Source organism: Ambystoma mexicanum, chromosome 10 (assembly GCF_040938575.1).
Source record: "Ambystoma mexicanum isolate Mex_15411 chromosome 10, UKY_AmexF1_1, whole genome shotgun sequence".
Classification (NCBI taxonomy): Eukaryota; Metazoa; Chordata; class Amphibia; order Caudata; family Ambystomatidae; genus Ambystoma; species Ambystoma mexicanum.
The window spans coordinates 519,424,909-519,451,428 of NC_090932.1; the positions used below are offsets into that span (position 1 = coordinate 519,424,909).

General features: G+C 46.8%; 1 protein-coding gene across 1 annotated transcript in view; it reads left to right on the plus strand.

Annotated features, from left to right (window-relative positions):
- PAK2 (p21 (RAC1) activated kinase 2) overlaps nucleotides 1–26,520 on the plus strand; it is a 1,353,994-nt gene that overhangs the window by 37,937 nt on the left and 1,289,537 nt on the right. The gene's annotated exons all lie outside the window — the stretch shown is intronic.

Here is a 26,520-nt window from a genome sequence, read left to right on the forward strand (position 1 = left end):
CGTGGGCACTGCGGGTTATCCTTTGACCCACGCGGCTGCATAATATACTTGACCAAATAGATTGTCCGCCATCGCTGCACGGTATAGTACGTGCCGTCGCTCTGTGTGGATATTAAGTGAACTGGATTTATTATTGTGTCCCATGAGATTACATTTCTATCTAAACAGACCTCAAACACAATCCTTCTGAATCTCACAGCAGCTCAAGTGACCGTGAGGGGACTGCAGGAATTATCCTTTGACCCTTGTGGCCTGTCAACAACCGCTGTGACCATATCCTGAACTCCTTGAACTTTGTCTAACGGTATATATTGTCCCTGCGGTGCCTCAGCGCCTTGAACAGCAGCGTGAGACAAATACTGCAGTATCAATACACAACACGTACAAATCATTGACAGCGATTTCGAGTCTTGACCTTAACCTGTTTTCCGGGCGTCCAGCCTTGGCAGTCCTAGTCCGCCACCTTCCTCGCGCTGTCTGGGTGCTGTGCTGGCCCAGCAAGAGTGCGCTCGTCGGTGCTCCTTGACTCTCCTAGCCTCTTGGATGTCGTTGCCGGTGAGAGGTATCGAGTGTTCACGGTGGTGCCCCAGCCTCGTGAAGCCCCGCCCTCTGGGAGGTCAGCCTGTTTGCAATGACAGACAAGCATGGAAGTTCTTCAAGCGAGCACACTAGTGGCCAACAAGCAATACTGCGGATGCAAACTCTGGCAAATCGAGTGCAATCCCTCGGACAAAACATACACACCCAAATATTCCAGTTCGCTCAGAATTTGAGAGCAAACTTTTCACTGAGAAGCCTATCGCTGGAGAAATCACCCCAATAACGATGGCCTGCCCGATGACCAAGCTCGTAGAAGGCTTTCAGCAGGACCCAAGTCAGAAGTAGCACTACACAATCAGCTATTTTAAAAGATTCTTCTCCTGCGGCGTGCAGTACATTTCATCTAAAGACTGCAAACCGTTGATGCAAAACACGCAGTCTGAAATACACCAAAACTTTGATCACCCCACAGCTACGCATGATATTGGAACTCAACCGCTAGAAGCTGCGACCCTGCCAGCTGAATCGGGGAAAATGGATGACTTTTACATAGACCAAGAAGTTAGTCCACAAGAGAGCACTGGTCTTGCGGCATTGGTAAATTCCACCTCATTCAAACCCCAAAATGCTTCTTGTTACCAGTCAAAAATGGCTCTCGCTTCCATCTATCCAACTGACACATCACAAACTCGAGAATATCAGAAAGATGGAGCAAAGCTTGCCAAAGCAAGATGGAAATCCCTGCATGAATGCAAAACTACATCAGAATTGCATGATTTGCTGCCACAAACAGTTACAAAGCAACAACCACGCCGACTCTCATTTGGACTTAACTGAGATTGAAGCTCTAATGGAGTTACAAGAAAATAAAAGGAAGGCATCAAGAAATACTTGGGGTCAACTACAAATCTCAAAAAATGAAACTTGCAGCCTGTTTACAAGTGCCAAAACACATCAACAAACGCACGTTGCTGGATCCCACTAAGCCTAAAACAATCATTGTTGACTGATCCTATGAAAGAACTTCATCTATGTGATCCTTCTACGCTGCCTGTACCATTGCAGCAGAAATCAATCCCTACAGTGATGGTTGATTTGCAGAATATGTTAGTAACGGTATGTACACAGGCAATGATCCCGTACATGCAATTGCAAGCAGCACAGGCTGATGTCGCATGGGACCAAGCCTCAATTTTAGCTTCAATTTATTCTAAGCAAAAAGTCCAGGAAGTTCTAATGAATAAAATTAAGGGTCGGATTCAAGCGGAGGCTGAAATTGGCGCCACTTAGCAACAAAGGTTAGCTGATATAGCACAAAGGGAGAGGATAGAAAAAGCACACATCACTGATGCCTTAATTCACTTGATGCACACCAATATAGTCAATCCAACACGCAACCAAGAGAATCGGCGAGATACCCTACATTGTCAAAAAAATATGACAACACAGATGGATTCTTTGGATCCCCACTCAAATAAGGAATCAACCAAATCTCTCCCGGATACGATCATTATAGGAGGCATGGAAGATCGACTGATTGATTTAACCACCGACCCTACAGTTGCAAGAAGAGAGCAGATAGATAACCAACCTCAATCAACCTCTTGGTGTCTGTCAAAAACGAAGGACTCGTATAGTATATTTGATTAAACTCGTTCACATGCCACATCAAATCCTGTGCGCCAGAAATCGAAGGCAATCTACAACAGCAAAAAGGTTCGAGGGCATTCCTTCGTAATCTTACCTTACTGGTGAACCACTCCGTTAAATCATCGGGAATGATAACGAAACACCTTATGAATCAAGGAAATTGAGAAATTAACCCAATAGAAAGACCCCCCCGCAGCAACAGAACGTGCCAATTCCTTCTCAAACAACCAGCAATATGCAGGAAGTACGACCAGCTACAATCGAGGCAGCCACAACGTAACTTTTACTAAATCTATCCACGTATTCAAGTAATCACGATGGATCTATCGAACAAGAGCAGATCCAACTAAATGAGTACTCTCAAATAACTATTGACCATTACGAGCAGACCCACTCGGACCAGCAATCCGTCATGGATCATGATGACAAGGACAATTCAGGAAATAATGTCTCATCAAATCCCTACCATTGACTTAGATGGTTCTGCCATTTCACAAACTCAGTTAGGCAACTCAATTATCAATGAACCTGCTCCCACAGCATTGGAATTACCACACTTCATTGACCCAAGGGAGAAATCCTCTCAGAATAGACTTGAACTAAAAGGAACCGACTCAAGACATGACAAATTAATCCTCAATAGGACAAATCTACGCCTCCTCCATGTCATGCCTGCGCCGAGAATAGTGACAACCAAAGAGATATATCTAATCACGTTTATAGATCATAATAAACTCGACAGTATTTCGTTTTAATGTACTAATACAAAGACTTTACGCTTGATTGAAGCTCATACTGAAGACCTGCGAAAGTTGGGATTTAATCTCAATGTCCTAGATACAAAGTATGACCGAGACTGAAGAAGATAAAGATGATATGAGTAATATACTCATTTCTAAGCTCAAGTGAAAGTGAATACTCCAACAACCGAAAGCTTGACTCCAAAACGCAATCGACAAGATCTTCAGCACAATTTCTCCAGCAAGATAGATATCAGTCAGAGAATGTCAGACAACCAATTTGGAGAGACATGAGTTATACAACCACAACTACCAACTCGAGTATTTGAGAAGCAATCTAGTAGCGACGAATCAACTCGCCAATCCTTCACCATTTGTTTATGGAACACTCGTGGACGCCTCCATCTTTATCATTCGATGAGACCTGAACTAACAAACTCGGAGATTATATGCCTCCAAGAGACATGGTTACACCAAAAAACCGGTGTGTGATGGGTACACAGAGTATATGAATCAGGCGATCTGCCACCAGAAAGGACGCCTTTCTGCAGGCCTCCTGATATTCATTAAGATGGGCGTTCAACTAAATGTAATAGAAGCCCAAAACATCAATCCATGGACTCAAAAATTAATTCTGCGACAAGATCTTACTCCTGAGAAGAGCTTTACTCGGGGTCCTCCTACAAGCAGCCATACTCCATTCTTGGGTATCCTCAATTCATACCGGAATCCCAATAAAATATCTCGACTCATTCTTTACAGCAGTGGACAAAGACATTCTGAAATATCCTGGTATCGCATTCATTATATGCGGTGACCTGAACATGCATCTTTTTTCTACCAAAGGTCCGTCGATCGAAGAACATCTGCCGGGGATTGTGGGTAATAAATTCTGGATCGCTGCGTGCAAGTCGGACACCTGTGCATTCCCCCAGGTGTCCTCTTTTCAGAAATGCATGGTGTTCCGAGTTTTTCTTGGCGGCTTGGACACCCCAGGGTCAAATCTGTAGGGTGTGCGCATGAGCAGAATTCCTGAAATTATGCTGTGCCGAATGACTTGGGGTTACCCGTGTTTTAGGCTTTCCCCTTGGCACCCAGGTAGGTGCACCCACACATGTGAGGCACCATTTTCATCAGGACACCTGTGGAACGCGGGACGGTAGGCCATGTGGTGTTGGCGGCATGTTTCGGTGGGTGAGCCGAGTGAAATTTGCAGAAAATGTTTGGTTTTTTTCGCCACATTTCGGACTTTGCCAGGTTTTCTGGGTAATACATTGTGGGCCGTTTTGCGCAAGTCAGAACTGCGGATTCCCACGGATGTCCTCTTTTCGGAAATGCATGGGGTTCCCAGTTTTCCTTGGTGGCTTGGACACCCGAGGGCCATATCTGTACTGCCTGTTGCAAAAATTGAGAAATTCAGCTGTCGGAAAATACTTGGGGTTAGGGGCCTTTTAGGCTTTCCCCTCGGCGCCCAGGTAGGTGCACCCACACATGTGAGGTACCGTTTTCATCGGGACACGTTTGGGAACGCGGGAAGGTATTTGTTGTGTTTGTGTGGTTTTCATAACGCATTGTTTTTCTGTACCAAGCCAACTATGTCCACCACATACACTTTTTTTTTTTTTTCTTTTTTTTTAAATGTCATTTTCCCGCTTTTGTTCCAAACTGTGGCATTTTCCCCTACTTAGTTGTTGCCCGACCTGCGCAGATCACCCCTTCCTAAACTTGGAATTTTGTCTACTTTTCAGAAATGTATGCCTTTCTGTCCTCAATTCGGCTTTCCTACCCTTTTCTTCCATTCCGTCCACGTATGTCCAATTGGCAAAAATGGCCAAAATCGCCTACCTCTCACAACGGTTGATAACCACATCAAAATAATTTTCCACTCAACCTGTTCTTGAAAGTCAGGAAATTGGGGAATTCCGCACAGCAAACCATTTGTTCCTAGCTCTTAAAAGGAAAAAAACACAGGCTTCTTTGTGCACCATTTTATTGGCATCTTTTGAAAAAAACACATGTTCACCCTTTTTGGTTATTTTCTCTCACCCCCCCTAGATAGACCTAGGATTCCTAGGTGGCGTTAAGACTGCCTACATGTGGGAAAAAAAGGGGCCAAATTTGGCCGAGATATCTCATGTAACAAAAAAGTTACAAGGCATTGAATAGCGACATACCGAAATCACCAAAAAAGGCCTTGGCACTGGGGGGGAAAAACCCATGGCACTTAAAGGGTTAAAGATCCCATACTCCGGAGAACATTGCTACAAAGGATAGTGATCGTTACATCTTGCTCAGATCTTGGTCTACCAGCAGAGAACCACCACTGCGACTACAAATACCAAAGCTAGAAGTTAATTCTACTGCAACGAGATTGAAACGGACACAATCCGAAACAACAAAGCTTCTTCCAGATGTATTTAAGAACACAGTGATATTGATGTACGCAAACTAAATTATGAATGGATATTGCACCATTTCCATCAAGGCCCAGCACCCACAAAAACGCAGAGAAGTGAACACCATCACGCATACAGTCGCATGATAGTCCTAAGGAAGAAAGCCTTAAGAACCCAGATCAAACAACTAATGAAACTATAAGAACTGGCTGAAAAATGCGAAGATGACTCTCGAACAAAATGATGCCGAGACCATGTTAAGAGCTATGGGCACGAGGAATTCACGAGACCTCTGGAAACTATCAACATCCAGCTAGAATTGATAATATCTCTGAGGTGAGTTGGACAAATCATTTAAAAAATGACTACCTTCCGGCAATGATGAGACAACAAGTCCACAAGTTAACTGGATGTTCGACTGGGTCCCAGCAGACATAAATGATGCAATACAACAACTGTATGTGTCTTGGCCCAGACGGGCTATCAAAAGCCATCATAAAAAAAAAAACATACGGGCAGCCTTTTGTGGCCCTTTCTTTGAACTGGTCAACCGAACAAACCATATTCCTGCCACATGGCAAAGAGCGATATTAATCCCCATCTACAAGCAAGGGCCAACTGAGAATCCATCGGCCAATTGTGCTCTTAGACCCCTTGGGGAAAGTCTTTGCGAACATCCTTCTCCTTAAACTGAACAGATGGGCTGCAACAGCGAACGGACAAGCTCCACGACAAACCGGCTTTGTTAAACACGTCAGGACTAATATAACATACTCATCTTAAATCTGCTCAAACACGAAACAATCAGATCAAGTAAGGACGCATACTCGGCCTTCATCGACCTACATCTTGCCTTTGATAAAATCAACAGAAACCTCTTATGGGAGAAATTGAGAAAATGGGGCTGTCCTAAAAACCTAGTTGAACCAATAAAACGTCTCTATTCAAATACACAAGTGCAGATACGATAAGAACAGCCTGGTAACAAAACCGATAAAAACATGGCATGGGCTGAAACAAGGCTGCCCTCTGGCTGCAGCTCTGTACAACTTATTTACTTCGGATTTTGAAGTCAGTAGCCACTCCACATATGAATCCACCAAAACTCAACTCCACAGCAATCTCAACCATACTTTACGCCGACGATATTGTAAATTTCAGCAAAACACTGAGAGGTCTTCAGATGGCTCTAAATGACATCCAAGAATATTTAGACAAAAATCAACTTGAAATAAATATCTCAAAGACCAAAATCATGACCCTATCTAGATCACTGGGTCTGCAGCAGAAAACATCGTTTTTCCTACGTAATGAAAAAATCGACCAAGTGCAAACGATCAAATACTTAGGAGTTTGGCTCCATAAATCTGATGTTGAGCAACCATGGTTCGACCACTTGAAAAGTAAAGCGCGTTATTTAGCGCAACAAGGACTGGTACTCCCTCCAAAAAATTGGGAAATACTCCCTGAAACCAATTGCAACATTCTATAAGCAAAAAGTTGCACCTATCCTGACATATGGTGAAGAATCAATGATTAATCTACAGGCAACTGTATGGGACCAACTTGAGCAAATCTTTTGGACAAAGGTCCTAGCGCTTCCGAAATCTATTCCATTGTCACGGATTCGATTCGAACTTGGTCTCTGCTATCATCATACGATGGAAACAACTCGATTTATTCAGGAGAATGAGCAATAACGAGAAGATTCCCGCCCTGAACATTCTTCGTTCAGTTACTGGGAACATCAGTGTAATTGCATTGAATAAATGGAAGGCCTTACTTAACCTTGAACGTACAAGATACGATATATCAATGGAAACCCTACTTTGCAGACCATAAAGGGCTAAAATCCAAATAGCAAGATTCGACTGGATATCGACGATAAAAGAAAAAAGAGGGTACAAACTCGCGCTGAATTGTACCAGTGAAGTCAGAGCCCCGAATGAAATGCCTCACTACCTCAACCTATATCCCGACCGAGTTATTCGGGATACCTTCGTGCGACTTTGCTTCAATCTTCTTCCAACACAACAAATTCTTGGGATGTGTGCCCAAAAAGCCAATCGAGACCAAACATGCAGGCGCTGCAATAAAGGTGATACCATTTGAAAGTCTACATCATGTATTGATGCAATGTCCGGCCCTTGCAGAAAAACGTATTGCAATTGGCAAGCTTTATATGAAAACCAACACAACTCTAGATCCTGAGGAACGCTGGGCACTTATACTATCTGGGAATAATAACTCAATGACGATTGCGGTTATCCGCTTTTGGCAAGCAATCCAGATACAATCAACGTCTGGACATGGTTAATTACCTTTTCTTCGGACAATGAATGAATAAATGTTGTTATACAAATTTATGTAATGAGAATAAGACAAATGTAAGGTTTAAAGATATAAACCAAATGCATTTTAAATTTAAAAAAAACAGTACAAAATTACCTTGGATAAATCAGCAGTACAGTAGAAGTTCCACTTGCATTGAGAGGAGACTGCATGGGATTGAGCATTGCAAGCACCCTTTCAGTGATCAGGTAAATGAAGGGCTTCAGAAATGCAAGCTAGACTCTCACAAAAAAAGAATAGAATAGGCCTCTGCACTGCAAATTCCCATCACAAAAATCTTGCCCAGCATGGGCCTCTGCGCAATACAAGCTCTGCTCGCATAAAATAGGAATAACGTAACTGCAGAGGGCACACCATCCACATAGATGGGGACAGTTAATTGCATCTGCAGTGCAAGCTCCACTGATATGTTACTGATTGTAGCTTTGATAGTGACTAGTTCAAATACAAAGAAAAACTCTGGTTCCGGAATCAGGAAAACTCTACATAGTAGAAATTTAGTAAAACGGAATTACAGGCAATTCAACTTTAGAACAAATGGTCTGTGTACCAATCTGTGTACCAATTCCCAGCCACTACACCTGGTTCACTTCCTAAAGCATGTTGCATGAGGGGATGCTGTTACAGAAGCATAAGGCATTATGCTTTTCATCTATTTTTCCTCTACAAAGGTATGCCCTTTTTTGATCTGTTCAGTATATATTTTAATTTTTAAGACACATCTGTCCAATTACACAAACGTGACTCATGCTTTGAGGTTTGATTGTAGTATTGTCTGATGATTAATGATAGTCTTCATTTACTGGAACTGGTACTACTTAACAGTATTCCAGTGATGTGATCGTGCAGAGGGGCAAGTGCTCAATGATATAATCTATGGGCCTCCTTGCAAGTAAGGTGGTGCTGGAAAAAACAGGTGGTCCTTCATTGATGTCACATTTTTGGTGGTAACTACTACCACATTTCTAACTGCACCGCTGAACTTTAGTTTTGACCTTGAAGTGATGCTGGAGGTATATCAGCTACTTAAGGCCCATGGAATCTTAGGCACTCAATATTGGGGATTAACACTGCCCTACGAACACTTGTAATCCTGTGGTAAACCCACGGGACTAAGTTGTGGTAACGGTAAGCATGTTTGGCAGTAATTTGGTGGATTTACCGCTGAATGACGACTCCAGTCTTAACAAGGCTGAATTTCTAATCTTGTGCTTAATTGATGCCTGGCCTGATTTACCTTTACATCCTTCAGAGTTCAGTAAACAGACTATTGTCAGAGCTAATAATAATCACAGAGCTTAGAAGTTGGAGGAATCCTACATGAAGTGCTACATGCCAATTTTGAAATGCCTATCTGGATTGCTGCTACAGGGGCAAGTTTTGCTGAATTTCTATTTCATTTGCAAAGGCAACTATTTGCTTTGTAAGAGGGCTTGCACTGGACAGAGTGTCAAGTTTTGGATGTTTAAAGTCTAGTCTTGAAGATTTAAAGGGGAAGTAATTTCAGCAATTGCATTGGCCGAATGGATCAGGCATATATTTTTGAGCATGTATTGATAGATGAGATTTTTTTTTCCAATGCATTTTGCCTTTGCTTTTCTGACATTTACACATATGAAACTCACAGGTCGGAAACCACCATCTTGTGATAATCTTATCTGTTGATTCATCGCCATAAATTCAATTGCCTTTGCGGCAATACACCTGATCACACACCCCTCAAGTTGACATAGATATGCCAAACAGATATGCTATGCCTCTTCTCATAACTTGGGTGCACAGCCTAGACCCACCGTCATCAAGACTAACTCAAAAGAGGGCGCTAGAGAGCGGATGGCGGCCTCCTGGTGAGCTCCGTGTAGCTCCCTAAAAGATGCTGAAGAATCGTGTGTTCCGTGGCATTTAAGCAACCCGTAAACGCCAGCTACTAACAGCCAAAACGTTTCCCCATAGGCTTCGGCAAGCATTTCACTCGCCCGCCTTGGTTCCGCCCGTGTGCGAAGAGCTGCAAGGCCCTCCACCCCCCCCCCCCTCCCTTCATCTGCCTGGAGTGCGCTGCCTTGCTGGAGCCGGGGGGGGGGTCCGATGCACACAGGAAACTGAGCCGGCCATCGCAACACGGAGAGAAGCCCGCGCCTCGCCGGAGTCCCTGCGGCGCTGTGAGGAGCGAGGGACCGTGTCTCCACGACGCCTATCGGCACCGGCGGATCGCCCGCCGTGCACAGCCGGAGCCCTTGGTGGAGCAGCGGGGCCGGCGGGCGCGGCTGCATTGGCCGTTGCGCGATCCGAGGACCGGCGGGAGCAGCTGGTGCCGCGAATGTCATCGCCGTGACCCAGGCAGCAGTCCAGCAGGAAGCCAGGTACGCGCGCCCTGTGTCCCTACTATAATCGTGGGGGTCCGTGTCGGGCCTGTCAGCCCACAGATCTCCCGCGATTTCTGGCCGACGGCCCTGCAGGCCCTGTAACCACTCACCCGCCGGGGGGAGAACATCGAGCGGCTGATTTACGCAGCGGAGGCCCCCACACTCCAACGCAGGCCCATCCTTGGTGGTAGCCCTGCCCAGCGAACATTGCTTACAACTACAGGCAACACTACATAGTTACCTGACGAGGGGCCACGTGGGAATCTCACAGTGCAAACCCGGGGAATCCTACAGGGGATTATCCCTCTACCCCCAAGACACCAAGATCCCACCAGCATTACGCACCCAGCACCCAATGTGGGAACGCCGGATCAGATAGTTGGCGCAATCTTACCTCCTGAACCTGTTGCAGTCTGCCCAGTCTGCAGCACTGCCCAAGGCTTGCCTGAGAGGGAACCCAAAGGGGCATTCACTCTGGATTTGCTGCCACTCTTCCTACAGCCGCGACGCGTATTCCCTCTCCACACCATGCTGGACACTATAACGGCAACAGGGCGATAACAATCCTGAGACCCAAGACCCGCGACACTCGCCGGAGGCCCCCCCCAGCCTTCTAGGTTTCAGAATACCCTGCGACTCTCGCCCCCCCTTGGCGCTCCGCCACCCGTAGATAACACAAGATTGGGTGAAAAATGACAGATCTCAGCGAAAATTAAACTTTGAAGGGTGTTCCTCCACCAAGGCAACCTCCTCAAGCAGCAGACCACAATCACCTAATCAAGAACTGCCCCATGAAGCCAGAGAGACACTGGAACTTGACATCAGAGAAATCCTGTTAGACCTCAAGGCAGGAATAGGAGGCCTAGGCAGCAAGCTGGACTCCCTCTCTTCCAAAGTCGACCTTTAGTGTATCCTCATTAGAAGCACGTGTGAAGGCGGTGAGCGCCAAGAACGAAGAGCTCGAAGGACGCTCCTGTCGGAATAACGTTAGGATTGTCGGTGTCAGAGAGCACCAGCCCACCCAAAGAATGGAAGAATACGTAGAGAAGATCTGCACAGATCTATTCGGAACAGAGATCCTATCCAAACTCTTCGTGGTCGAGAGAGCCCATAGAATCCCTAACGCAAGACCGGTCCCAGGAACGAACCCTTGCCCATAAGAGCAAAATTGCTCAATTACAGAGACCGTGACGCCATTTTGAGAGCCGCCAGAGACAAAGGTGCACTTCAATATGACGGCGACAAGATTCAATTCTTCCCAGACTTCTACCAAACAGTTCAGGCGCAAAGGCGATCATTCACAGCAGTAAAACGAAGATTACAAGAGAACCAAATTCAGTACTCCATGCTTTTTCCAGCCAAACTTCGCATACAATACGGAGGCAAAACTCAGTTCTTCAACATGCCGGAGGAGACTAATGAATACTTAGACCGCAATGGCTGCAGACCTGCGCCAAATGATGCAAACCCCCAAAGAGGAAACAGACCGAGAAGAGATCCGCCATAAAAGACCCATTTTAGCACTGGCGCAAAATGGAGATATCTCGCTGTCACAAAGAAAACATTGCCACAACGGAACAAACTCACACTGAGGTTGGGAGCCAGCCTCTACTTGGAGGGCCACTAGCACCCCTAGCACAGCAATGCTGACTGTTTTGTTCACTGGGAACGGTTCACCATGGGTCAGTTGGGAGTTGCCCAGGATGGGGAGGGGGGGTATATCGTGGGCCTGTTTGGGGGTTGCCTGCGCAAGGGAGGGATACAGGAGTTATCAAGTTGTTCTCGTCCAACCAACTACGCTCAAGCACACAACAATTACAGATCCTCATTTCGGAACCTGTGACGCGTAACAGGCCAATCCGCACCTTCAAGTTCTATCTGATCCGCATGGTTGAGGTGGCGTCAGTCCCCTCCTTTCTATCGCAGCAATCTGGGTTTACTTAAAACTGCTACGTGGAACATCCGTGATGGCAACCAATCCTCTAAACTCAGGAAGGTTCTCCAATACTTGCGGAGACACAAGGTCACTATTGCTATGCTACAAGAAACCCACCTTACACCATCAGCGGAGCAGTATTGGGCCCGCTCATGGGGCTGCCATAGATACTTCTCTTCATACTCCTCATACGCCAGAGGCGTTGCAATACTGATCGACAAGAAAGCCAGTTTCAGCCTGATCAGCTTCAAGAAAGACGAGGAAGGCAGGTTCCTGTTAGTAAGAGGTCTACTGGCCTGGAAAGAAAGTGTTGGTGAACACCTACGCCCCCAATGTCGACGGACCGAATAACTTCAATTGGATTATGTCAAATATGGGTGCGTACGCCTCTGCAACAATCATCTGGGGTGCAGATCTCAATACCCCACTAGACCCCCTAATCGACAAATCGCATGGTTCAAATAGAGTCTCCAAGGCCAGCCGCCAGGTCACAGAGATCTGCCGGGCCTTTGAGCTATCCGATATCTGGAGACACACTCATCCGAACTCCCAAGACTACACCTTCCACTCAGCGGTCCATGATGCCAGTTCCCGCATCGATTACCTGCTGGTGTCGTCCCACAGCCCATACAGCTGGGGCCCCTGCCAGATTCTGCCACGACCCCTCTCCGACCATTCCATGGTTACACTCAACTTTATGATATCCGAGACTCCGAAAACCCCCGTGAGCTGGAGATTCAAACCAGGCTCACTCTCAGATCCCGTCTTCGCAGAGGAGCTAAGGCAAGACATCTCCACATTCCTTGAGATAAACCAAGGCTCAGTCAAATCAGCCGGCACGTTATGGGAAACACTGAAATGTTACGTGAGAGGCGTGTGCATGGCCAAGGAAAATGGCATCCTAAAACTGATTAGGCGCGAGTTAACAGAAAGTGAACAACGCCTGAAAGACCTTGAACAGAAACAGACAACATCCCCAGATGTGCAGACCCAGGCCGACCTAAAGATAGAATTATCAAAATTCCAAGAGACGGCCGAACGTGAACTGAAATTCTTGGGCCACAAACACAAGATCAGACAATATGGGGAGGGACAGAAACCCGGGGCTATCCTGGCGCGTCTTCTGAGACTAGATCAAACACCCCCTCGGGTGGAATGCATCCGAGACACGAGTGGAAACCTGACATACACGGAAGAAGACATTGTGAGCACTTTCCACAAATTCTATCAAGACCTGTACAGTTCTCGTATTACTAGCAACCCCAAAGAGCTTCAGAACTATCTGAACGATACCGAACTGTACTGGGTAATCCATGACCTGCGTGAACCACTGAATGCACCCATCACACAGGAGGAAATCACTGAGACAATAGAATCTCTCCCACACTCTAAAGCACCTGGTCCCGATGGTCTCAGAGGCAAATTTTACAAAGCCCATGCATCCACGCTAGCCCCGCTACTCCTCCAAGTATACGAAGAGGCCCTGGAGAGAGGGAGCCTTCCACCCACCCTCCGCGAAGCTAATGTAATTCTCATCCACAAAGCAGGCAAATCCCAAGACGATTGCGCCTCCTACAGGCCGATCTCCTTGATTAACCTCGATAACAAGATTCTGGCCAAGATCCTTGCAAACCGTTTCCTTCCCCTCATGCCCGCACTGGTCCTGGGCGACCAAGCCGGCTTTATTCCTGGTCGCAATACGACATTTGGTATTCGCCGACTGTTTGGAGTTATGGCCGCACTCAACCCTACGCAGCAAGCCATAGCAGTTTTGTTAGATGCCGAGAAGGCCTTCGACTCCGTCGAATGGCCATACCTCTTTGCAACACTCACACAAATGGGTCTGGGTAAACTTTTTATAAGGATGGTCTCACTTCTATATAATGACCCCCTCTCTTACATCACCCTAGGCTCTACAAGATCTCCAGGAGTCAGACTAGAACGCGGTACTAGGCAGGGATGCCCCCTGTCGGCCCTCATTTTTGCCTTAGTTATGGAACCACTTGCCTCTAGGCTAAGAACACACCGAATTAACAGAGGCCTCACCCTAGGCCCACATAGATTGATCGTCTCCCTCGACGCAGATGATGTGATGCTTTTCATCAAAGACCCCCAAACTAATCTCAACCCGATCATGCGCGAAGTGACCCGATTTAATGGTATTTCTGGTCTCAAAATAAACCATTCTAAATCGGTGATATTTCCGCTGACAACAGTTACTCTTACGTTCCGTGACGACTACGGATTTAAGTGGGAAGGCACCAGGGTTCGCTACCTAAGCATTCTCATGTCGTTTAGCCATGACGAGATCTTTAAAGATAACTATGGGCAGGTGTTCCAATCCCTCCATGAGCGCATCCAGAGAGGGTCTCGCTGACTAAGATGATGATTCTCCCCAAACTCCTTTACCTGTTCACGAATATACCCCTAATACTCCCAAGCACACTTCTTCTGAAAATTAGAAGTCTCATCTTGGAACTAATTTGGGCGGGCAAACCAGCTAGAGTCGCCTACACGACGCTGACATTACCGGTGTCACAAGGCGGCCTTGCACTCCCAGATATAGAAAAGTACTACTGGGCCGCTCAAGCTCAATTCTTGAGCCACCGAATATGTCCGCCCACATGTACAAGTTGAACGCGCCTTGGCCTCCCCTGACTTCTTAACAGCTGTCATTTTCAGCGATCTCACGGTTCCATACAACACGCTAAACACAGTCCTATCCACATATTTCATCTCGAGGAAAATCGCCCGTAAATATGATCTACAGATAAGATACTCCCCGTTATTACCCATCAAGTTTATCCCTGGCATTCCCTTGATCAATTTTAAACTTTATTTTTGTTGCACATCACGGCTGTCGCATTATGAGTTACATATATACTTTTACAAACATGTTATATATATCCAGATTCGTATCAGTTGTTGCTGATTGGCATCTTGATTTTCACAGTCAATGGTCTGGGTGCACACCTATAGAAGTGTATATAGGAAGAAATGGGGTATCATACAGGGTTAAAACACATTAAAGTTCGTTCACACTGTTATCATCAGAGCTTTCTGAGTCCGAGGAATTTTCGGTCAGGTATTTCCTGAGCGGCGCCCAGATGTCCTTTGGTTTGCATGGGGTAGGCAACAGTCCCACATATTTTTCCTCACATTCATTCACATATATCAGTGTGGAGAGAAACTGCTCCAATGTCGGGGGCTGTGTACTTTTCCACATCTGCAGGATGCATTTCTTAGCGACTGCACAGGCGACATTGAACAGTGTCCTAATTTTTTCGGACACCTTTCCGATGTCTCCAAACAGGTATTTCGGGGGGTTAAGATTAGCAGGGATTTGTGTAATGCATTCTAGGGTGGTTGCTACTTCACGCCAGAATTTTGCAATAAAAGGACATTCCCAGTACATATGGTAGGAGTCTGCGCCGGGGGTATGGCACTTTGGGCAGGTGTCGGGCACATTGGCGTAGCATTTCGCCATTTTTGCCGGGGTGAAGTGTAGTCTGTTCAGGATCTTGAACTGTATTAGTCTTAAGCCCGCATTTAACGATACTTTTTTGGACAGGAGACAGTATCTGGACCATTTTCCCGCCTCGATGACAGTGCCCATATCTTTTTCCCATGCTGACTTGACGGCACTCAAGGCGTCTGTGTGGGTTTGGACCAAGGTATACAGTTTGGACACCCCTATGCCAGTCTGGGAGTGTAAGGATTGGAAGCATGCGTGTTCTGGGGGTTCGTCTGGGAATGTGGGCCAGCGCTTCTTGAACGCTGCTTTCATTCTGTGGAACTGCAAGATTTTTAGGGGAGTTTCGCCGACCGATTCTGCAAAATCTTCGGGAGTTACAAATTTACCGTTTGGGAACATGGATTTCATTGTGAACTCATATTCTGGGAGCCAACTTCTTTGAATGCCAGTATCGTACGTGGGTGCGATGCCTGGGAAGTTCCAAAGCGGGGCTTGTGAGTCATACGGGACATCTATGCCCAGTCGCTTGCTGATAGCTTTCCATGCCGCAATCGTGCATGAGGTTGGGTCAAATTTGCAGTCATCTCTGTGTCTTTTCGAGTAGATGACTGAGCGCAGGTCTGTTGGGCGGACTGAGCGGCGTTCTATGGATACGTGTGGTGTCGTGTCCAAGGGGTCTTGCCAGAATTTCGCATATTGGGCTTGTGCTACTTGCCAGTATAGTTCGAAGTCCGGAGCCGCGAAGCCCCCCTTGTCATAAGGTTCGACCAACTTGGCCCAGCTTATCCTGTTCGCCCCCCCATTCCACACAAAGGTTGTAACCATGGATCTAAGGTTGTCGAAAAATGATCTGCCCGGCCAGATGGGGACGTTGCAGAAAATGTAGAGGCGCTTGGGTAGTACGGTCATCTTGAGCACCGCAATGCGGCCAGCCAGGGATATGGGGAGTATAGCCCAGATCTGAAGTTTTGAATGTATATTTTGTAAAATGGTCTCATGATTATCTATATACAGGGAGGCGCCGTCACGGGAAACCTGTATTCCCAGATATCGAATGTGTACAGGAGCCCATGCTAATCCATATGTGTTTGTGGGACATTTGGTGGTATCGGTTAACGGGAAGATTTCAGATTTGGCGTTGTTAACTTTGTACCCCGAATGTAGGGTGAAGTCATTTATTACGGCCAGTATGGGACCCAGATTTTTCTCAGGTTCTCGAATATATAGCAGAGCATCGTCCGCATACAACGAGATGGCCTGGTACTCTCCTGACATATATATGCCTCGATGTACTTGTTCCGCCCTTACTGCTGCCGCCACTGGTTTGATTGTTAAAGCAAACAGTATGGGAGAGAATGGGCATCCCTGTCTTGTCCCTCTGTGTAGTGAGAATTGGTTAGACAGCGTCCGGTTAGTCAGTACCCTGGCTTTAGGAGACGAGTACAGGAGCCTGATACAATTGGTTAAATAGGGGCCAAACCCAAATTTATGGAGAACCTCAAACATATACACCCAGGAGACTGAATCGAACGCTTTTTCTGCGTCCAGGGATATCGCTACAGCCTGTGCATGAGGTTTGATCTGCGCTAGGATGCAGAACAGTCTGCGCAAGTTTAGCGCAGTGGATCTCGTGGGTATAAATCCACATTGTTCGGGGTGTACCAGTGTGGGCATCTTGGGGAGCAATCTATTTGCAAGAACTTTTGCGTAGACTTTAGCATCCGTGTTTATCAACGACAGCGGGCGATAAGAGGAGCGATCATGTGCTGGACGTCTAGGCTTCGGGAGTACTGTTATAACAGCTTCTGTCATTGAGTCTGGGAGCGAGCCAGTGTTGATGGCTTCTTCCCACACACGGGTGAGGACAGGGACAAGGATCGTTGAGAAGGATTTGTATAGCTCGGCACCTAGCCCGTCAGGGCCCGGGGTTTTACCTGAAGCCAGTGATTTGATTGCGTCGGTTATTTCGTCACCGGTGATAGGCTGCTCAAGGATCTGGTGATCTGCCAGGTTAAGTTTAGGGAGATCAATCATGTTCAAGTATTTGCGTATTCCTTCTTGTGTACTATTATCACGATTGGAGTATAAGTCAGAATAGTATTGCAAGAATACATCGTTTATTTCTTTATCTCCATTGACAACTACATCTTCCTCTGTCAAGATGCTCGCGATTGGGGCATGGGAGTGCTCGTTACGGAGCATACGGGCTAAGAGGTGGCCTGCTCTGTTGCCCTCCCCATATCTGCGTGCTCTGATGGGAATGGCCATGTAGTGCTGCTCTTTAGTCGCCAGGTCATTGAACGTATGGAGCTGCGTGTTGATGTCAGCCAGGGTGTGTCTATCATGTGTCATGCTATATTCAGTTTGGAGTATTTGCAGGTGCGATTCAATAGTGTCTAGTTCGTTTCTCACCGCTTTGAGGAGACCAGTCGTTTTGGACATCAATACCCCTCTCACCCACACCTTAAACGCCTCCCACACAGTCGCCCATCTGTCTACGGAGCCATGGTTCAGGAGGAAGAATTCCTCTGTCAGCGTGGAGAGTCTCCACGACATTCGGATCTTTTAATACGTTGGGGGACATTCTCCATCGTCGTGTTGGGCTCTCTATGCCAGGGAGCAGCGTGGTCAAGGTGATCGGGGAATGGTCTGAAAGCGTGCGGGGAAGGATTTCGCATTGTTCCGTGTAGTTAACCAAGGGGGACGAAATAAGCCAATAATCAATCCTAGATTCAGTGTCGTGCACTGAGGAGTAAAATGAGTATTTCCTCTCCGTAGAGTGGATACCCCTCCAGGCATCAGACAGGGTGAACTCTTCGAGGGCATGTCGTATAACATTCGCCGCTTTGGTGAGGGCTCTAGGTCTACTAGAGGACCTGTCTAATGTAGTGTCGAGAATAGTGTTTAGATCTCCTCCCCAGAGGACCCAGGCATTAGTTGTGAGGCCTATCATAGCAAGAAGTTGTACATAAAACTGCGGGTCATCGTTATTCGGGCCATATGTGTTTATCAGGACGAGTTTTACCCCGGCCAGGTTACCCCAGACCACTACGTATCTTCCCTGTGGGTCTGCCTTGTATTTGTCGGTGGAGAACCCCAAGGAGGGGTGTATCAGTGTGATGACCCCTCTACTTTGTGAGGAATATTCCGTATAATGTCTATTACCACCCCATTGCCGAAGTATTTTTTCGTGTGTGGGCTTCAGCGCGTGGGTTTCCTGGAGCATTACAATATGCGGACGATGCCTGTTGATGTAAGCGCCTACCTTACTAGCTTTTGCTCTGTTGTTTAACCCCCGAATGTTCCACATGAGTAGTTTCAGACGGAGCCCCTGGGGTGTCCTAGTGGTTTGTGCCATTTGTGGTCATGATGATAACATGTAAGAGTGTGGATAGTTCTGTAAGGAGGGACAGCGAGTGAGCCAGTGAGTGCAATTTTAACCAAACGTAACCTATAACAACTAATGTAAGCTTTACATTAAGTGCCCAACAGGGGCATCTGGAGGCCTCAACCATGGCCGACAATACCAATTGGAAACCCCTATCGCCATAGCCCACCCCCACCCACATCATCGCACCCAACTTGATGATGATCCCATTAACCATTACTAACTTGTGGGGGATCCCAAAGATAGGGGTCGTGTGCCGCAGCAAGTCCGGCTACATTCAAGGATTGAGAGCAGAGGTGTGTCTCTGCCCCCCGTAGATTCCGCTGCCATACGCAGTTCACGTGTCCACCAGACTCTCTGGGTACCCAATGTGTGGTGGATGTTCAGGTTACACCGGCTGTTGCAAGTCATCATGTTCAGCGCCCTGTCTTTCGGGCGGTAGAGGTATTGAAGCCTCCATATAGGACAGGCCGGCCGCAGGGGATTCGAAGAAATGTGCTCTTCCGCCATGTTGTATTTGAAGTTTAGCTGGATAGAGGAGTGCATAGGGGACCTGTCGCAGCCGCAGTTGACGTTTAATTATTTCGTAGGATCGTCTTTGAGTTTGGACCCCGGCTGAAAAGTCTGGGTAGACGTGGATGCGATCATTTCCAATTTTTAGGGGGCCTTTCTCCCTGGCCAGCCGCAGGATGGTATCCCTGTCTCTGTAATTTAACAATTTCGCTATGACAGTGCGGGGTGGGGCCCCAGGCCTAGGCGGTGGTGCGAGGGAGCGGTGGGCCCTCTCTACCATAAATTGAGACGAGAAGGCCTCATCCCCAAGGAGAGATTTCAGCAAGTCCTCAATCCGAAGTTCCATTGGCCCCTTACAGAACGATTCAGAGAGGCCGACAATACGGATGTTTTTCCGCCTGGAGCGAGACTCCAAATCGTCGCATTTACTACGGAGCGTGTCCATCTCCCTTTTCAGAAGGGTAATGTCCTGCGCGTTTTGCCGGGTAGAGTCCTCGTTCGAACCAATTCTACCCTCTGCTTCGGTGATTCTGGCGCTTTCCTTGTCCACTCGGGCCTTCAGTGAGCCTATTGTGGATACGATATCGTCGAGTTTGGCGTTTATAGCCAGGAATCCGCTCTGGACCGTAGTGAGCAGGTGGTCGAATTTGGAGTCCTCCGACAGCGGAAGTGTGGCGGGGGGTGGTGTGTCAGGGCTAACAGGAGGCGTCTGCGAGCTGGTGAACGAATCCATGGGGCCGGTTCTTCTGCACTTATTCGAGTTCTTGCCAGGCATGTTGTGGGGTAAGCAGGAGTCTGATGTTCACGGCCCCACGCGTTGCTGGAAGGGGTTCGACTGGCGGCACTGACCTGGAGCGGCGGAAGGATTAAAACCGGGCTAACCCGCAGCGGGGCGTAGGTGGCAATGCCCGATTCCAGTGCAGGTATGGCCCGTTGTGTGCAGGCCGGCTCTCGGCCACCACTGACGCGTTATAGGAGAGTCTCCCCAGCTCTGCTCCTCCAACTCGGGGAGAAGGGCAGGCACCACGGCAGGCCTACACCAAGCTAAGCAGCGGCGCGGGGCCAGGGCTTACAGTCCACCAGGGTTGCTGGATCGGCACTCCGGAGCTTGTCAAACCTCGTATCTGCGACGCAGCTCGGTCCCCCGCTCGCTCCCTCCGGTCCCAGGGCCGCGCCAGGGGATCGATTCTTCGTTCCGTATCGGAGGATCGGGCCTAGGAGACCGAGTCGCAGCTCAGCGGATGTCCGCTCACGTCCACTATGGCCTCAGCGTAGGAGTGTCTGGGCGGTCCCAAGCCGCGGTTCTCGCGTGATAGGCCGCGGAGCCGCGCGGCGGTCCAGGCGAGCGAGCTCACTGTCCCCACCCGTCCGCGGGCCAACAATGTCCGATTTCAGCCAGGATTTTCCCCAGCGGAGTCTGGATGTGGCGGGAGGCAGCTCAGCCAATCTGGGGGTTCAACGCACTCTGGTTCCGGATAAAAAAAGTTAACAAGGATTCATGCCGGAGCGGAGCTCCTCGGCTATGCGGCCATCTTGCTGCGCGGTAGCCACGCCCCCCCAACGAAAAAGTATTTTTGATATGGCTGGACAAGACCAACATCCAGTCCTTTGGGGACCTCTTTCCAGACGGTATGTTCATAACTCCACAAATGATCAGAGAGAGGCGACACCACCTCGCTCGATATTTTTCTTTACTTCAGGCTGCGACATACCTTGCAGGCCCACTTCCCAACATTCCCCAAACAACCACCAACGTGGACCCTGTTACACAATGTGATCTAGGCAGAGGGGGAGGGGCGGTTGGTTTCCACAATTTACAGATCACTGCTTGCGGCCACATCTGTGACCGCCGTAAGGGCGAAACAGAGATGGGAGGCGGCCCTCCATGCCACAGTACCCGAAGACGAATGGACGTACATCCTTCGGCAAACCCAGAAAGTAGCCCTAAATACCCGCTTTAAGCAGACCCACTTTAATTTTGTGCATCAAACATACTATACCCCCCAGAAGAAGCGACGCCACCACCCCGAAGCTTCTGACCAATGCGAAAGGTGTGGCACCCCCTCCGCTGACTTTATTCACCTCGCATGGCACTGCCCATGAGTTGCCCGATTTTTGGTCCGCAGTTTTACAACATACGAGTGACATAATTGGTGAAGTGCTGGCCCCTGATCCGACCGTTGCTCTCTTGAGTATGACAAAACACCTGCAAGCCCCAGTGAGGAAGTTGGCTTCTCTGCTCCTAGTGCTTGCCCGCAGAAGAATAGCCCTGACTTGGGGACGCGGCCCTCTTCCCTTACCTACCGAATGGAAGAGGGTCATTCTTTACTGTCAAGACATGGATACTGAGTTTACACGGACCCTCCCCCTGCATGTGCGGCGTCCTGATATTTGGGGCCCCTACATCAGTTACTTAGGCTCTGCTCCTGATGTTGCAAACTCCCAATCCTAACCCCGCAATTCATAACCCTGATATATGTCAGACCCCCGCTATTCACACTAGTACTCAGCAGAACACTGTCCTAAAGAACAATTATGCTGTTAATTACTCGACGCACAGATAATGGATGTGTATTGTATGTGCTTTGAAAGTACTGTTTTCCTTATTTTTCTGGTTTTTCTTTTGTTAATGGAACCTGTAGATACAGGTTGTTGTTGTATGCTAAAACCCTAAAATAAAGTGTTTAAAAAAAAAAAAGAAGCCTAACTCAAAACCCGGAAGATCAGCACACATTAAGAGTACACTTTTCAATAAATACTCAGACGGGAATTTGTATATTTCTCCAATAGGAAAAAAGTGGAATGTATCCAACGAAACATTAAAATGTTCGCTACACACAATCAGTGGAAGAACACAATGTTTACTACCAGCCATACACATTTTTGGGTTGATTGTCACATTCCACGCAATGTTTCTGGTTCCGTTCATCAACGACCAGTACTTGAATTGTGAAAGTCTAAGTTCTGTGTTGAAAAATATAATTCAATTGTGATCCATAATCTATTTTCTATCGAAAAACATGGCGTTCCGGTGGGGAGAGAGAAAAAATGTTTTGTTACACATCGACAAGAAAACATTGATATTCTTATGACTTTGCTGAATAAACACTGGCATTTTGGTTCGGATGACAGACACCACAAATGGGCATACTGGGGTGGGTTGATACTCCCAGAACGTACTAATTATTCCGTTTATAATGGCGAAATTCATTTGAATGCTGGTTGAAGAACCCATCGACTGGCAGATGATTGCCACGACATAAGCACATCTTGATGACGTAACTGTACATTTGAGAAATGGAAACTATAGTTTAGTACCTATTGGCAAAATAAGTCGCTTAATAAAAAAATATCACTTTTTCCGTATACACTATAGTTCTCTTTTTTTTTTTTATTATTTTTTTTTTTTAATAGGCTGTCTTTGCATTAACTTGAATATCAATGTGGCACATCGTTTCTCATTAAGCACACATTTGCATTAATGTTTTTATAATGCCGTGAATTTTGCTCACGTGATGTGTATATGTAGACTTTCCATTTCAGCAATGTAACATGAAGCTCCTGCTCCTAAAAATAAAGCTCATCCTCGTTCAACCGCTGGTAGGAATAGAAACTTGATTTTCATCCATTCAGTTGCATTTTATCTTTACTTGCTACATTTTTTTCCATGCAATTATTACTGCGAGGGATTCAGGGACCAACTACAAAGTGACTGTATTGTGTGCTTAAATGTCCAATGTCCAGCTAGGTTTCATTTTCGGGGTTAACGCAGAATAGAAAAATATGTTCCTTTTTACTATAGTGCGCTCTACAGGAAAAATACGAACATATTTTTAATAGCATTTAATTTCAAAATTACTATAAATAAACACTTTCATAAATCAAGTTTACTTATTTACTAAAAACACTTTCTTAAACCAAGTTTATCAAACAAGACTACATGCGCACACAGGAGTGGTCTGGTTTTACATCTGGTCAGCCACTTTTACAATCCAAATATATTCCTTTTTTCCACTGTCAATTTAATTTGGGTAAAATGAATAACTTTTTTTAAACCCAATTGAAACTGTCTTCTATAGTAACAACTGGGATTCAATAAGGTGTTTACTGTGCTTTTAATAAATTTAGTAACGGTTTAACATGGACTCCCACCTTCACCCAGGTGTCGTGTGTCCAGGGTTGCCATGCTGGTGTAGTCGGGGATCCACCAATTACACCATAATAAAAAGAACCACATACTCAGTGGAGCAAACACAGGGCAAGAAGCAACGCTGTTTATTACAGCTGGGTGAGCACAAATTAAACTGGAGTGGACAGGCTCTGATCAAAATGTTTTATACCAATGGTCTGAAATCCATTGCAAGTTGGTGAATTCACTTTTTCTATGTTTTCCAGGCATTTAATTGGTTCATGGACATCACCTCCGCAGAGTGTATGTTGATTAGTGGAGTGTAATTGAAGCAAACAGTTTAATAGTTTCCCATTACAGTGCCTCCCTATGTGGTATCGCATTTATTCACACGCCACCCTGGAACAACTTATTAATACTGAAGTAACATTTGTGCTGACTGCTGGAACTTTAATACACTGCCATTGGTCAGCACCATTGAGAACGGAACATGAGACACCCTACAGCTGGTGGGAAAGGAGATATTCGCACAGTACCTGTTGGATGATGACCTACGCAAACTCTATGGTAGATACTTTGGGGGATCGCCACCTCCCGAGCGCTCAAGAACTTACTGTCTGATTGGTTCTCCCAGGAACGCCACTCCATCCAATGTTCCTCTCCCACAGCCTCCTGCCGATGGGCATCTGCAGTCATGTGACCGGCACACTTGCACAGAGCCATTTATTCCCTCTCGCTGCCGTACTGGGCGGCTGGTTGGGCTGACCGCCCTGTAATTACATCACCTTGTTCTAGTTATATTTTTCTCGTAATGAGAGCTTAAGCCCCACCTCCCTTTTACAGATCCCTGTCGTACTGGTTACTTGTTTCAGATTGAGGTTTCCCAGGTCCAGTCCGCCCGGAGGGATTTCCCACTATGTGTGTTTATGAGGGCGCTAATTTTATCCTTCCCCCTTCTTTAGCTAATCATAGGACAGTATCTATGACCGTGTATACACCCAATGCTCATTATACCCTACCGTTCCCAGTGAAGCCCTTTGTATGGGGCGTCTGTGGCTTAGAATACCTGTCTTTTCCCATGTAGCTGCCCCCACTGTCCCTTCTTCTTAACTCTACCAATTGGTAGGTATGTCCCCCTGTCTGGTGCTGAACTAGCACCTTAACACACTGGCATCATCTCTATAGAAAAATCAAGCATCCAACAGGAGGGAAATGAACTTGCATGGTGACACATCTGCACCGATGGGTGCACAGTACTGTCTTTCTGCTCTGCCTGTTGGGAGGAGGTGGCAGCCACGTTCCGCTGTGAAGGAGTGCTTGACGCTCCAGCGAAGCGAGACTGACACCAAATTAGGTAAGGGATTGCAGAGTTTATAAGGCCTGACATATGCCTTCCTTGTGGGGGAGGGGAGGGGGGTAATAGTTTGCCCAGGAAATGCCCAAGTCTGTGGATGCTAAAGGGAAGAGCCAAGTTTTGAGTGCATTCCTGAAGATGTGATACTCAAGGCGTGGGTTGCTCCGCAGCAAGTGTGGAAAAACCATACAGCAGCAAATTCAATTGTGAGACCCATGCCATGCAAAACAAGGGAAGAAGATACAAGTATGGCAGTGCAAACCACAACACAATTCAACTGCGAGACCCACCCCTGGACCCTAGTTGATGAAAATGTAATTATGGCTGTGCAGAACAAAAAAAAATCAAATGCGAGAGACGCACCCAGTGGGAAGATTCAGCGGAGCAATCTGGCTGTGGCGGCCAGCCAGGCAATGTAAGTGCATCAAACATTCTTTTGTGGTTGACATTCTTGGTAATCGTTTTGAAGGATGCCAGGTATGAGAGCTTGTGCTTTGGGTGGTGGAGAGTCTGGGTGTGAGCTAGGGACTTTGTGCTCTGATTCTTGGCAGTGTTGGGTCATTTGAGTTAGTACTTTTGGGGCTTTACCCTACATATTGTGACTGCCAACCATATAATGACTTTATTGTTGGATTTGAGGCTAGACTTGGCATATTATAGCAGGCTATAGATTACATACAGTGAAAGACACAATGCTTCAAGGTTCAAAATTGAGGGGAGCTGGGAGCTAGTTAGCTCCTGCTTGTAGCCTAGAGCCTGGTTAGCTTAACACCAACTGCTAGCAGGAGCTACTTTTGGCTCCCCTCGGCAAAATGGTGCTGAACAATGTGAATTTGTCTCTGAGTTTGGGACAATCTATAAATAAACATTTGGACACATTTATGACATTTAAAGCAACATAGATCATAATTTACAACATTCTAGTTTTGCATCTTATGTGGAAAATAGATTTGTTCAACACTGTGTGCTAGCTCCTCGTCCCGCAGTCGTAGCTCCTGTTTACTGGTTAATTCTGGATACCCAGAAGCTGCATTTTGCTCCTGCTTACCCATCTTAATTTCAATCCCTGCCTCAGACATACAGAGAGACATGGGCTTTGTTACTCTATAGACCAGTCTTCCCCCTAAACATGACGCAGAGTTCGCAAAACAATTGGCTAGATCACCAGACATGTGAATAGAGATATTACTATTATTATGGTATTTATTGAGCTGGGACCTACCTTTTTGAGAAGCAATGGAGTGCTTTAGTGGTATACAACAGTACAGATGCATAAGTGCTTTTTAACAAGCAACAGAACAGATAAACCGCAAGGGGCGGTATACAGCTTTACCAGGTGACAGGGAGGAGAGGGGTGTGTGGCGTCTAGCGAGTCAGGTGGTGTGAGGGGCGATGTGATGCTAGGCTAGGTGTTTAGGCAGCAATGATGGGTTATTTGAAGAGATTAATTGAAGAGGTGGGTCTTGAGTTTCTTTATGAATTGTGGTGGTTGCTGATGGGGAGGAGTTTACATAGTCTTGGGGCATAGGCTGAGAAAGCTTGTTTTCTGGTTGTAGCAGCAGATTTCAAGTCTGCACGTGTCCTGGCTTCTGGTGGTGCCCTGTCCGCCGGGGATGTTGAGTATCTCTGTACGGCAGCTGGGTGACTGCCTTTGTATATGATGCAGCAAGAGTTGAAGGTTGTT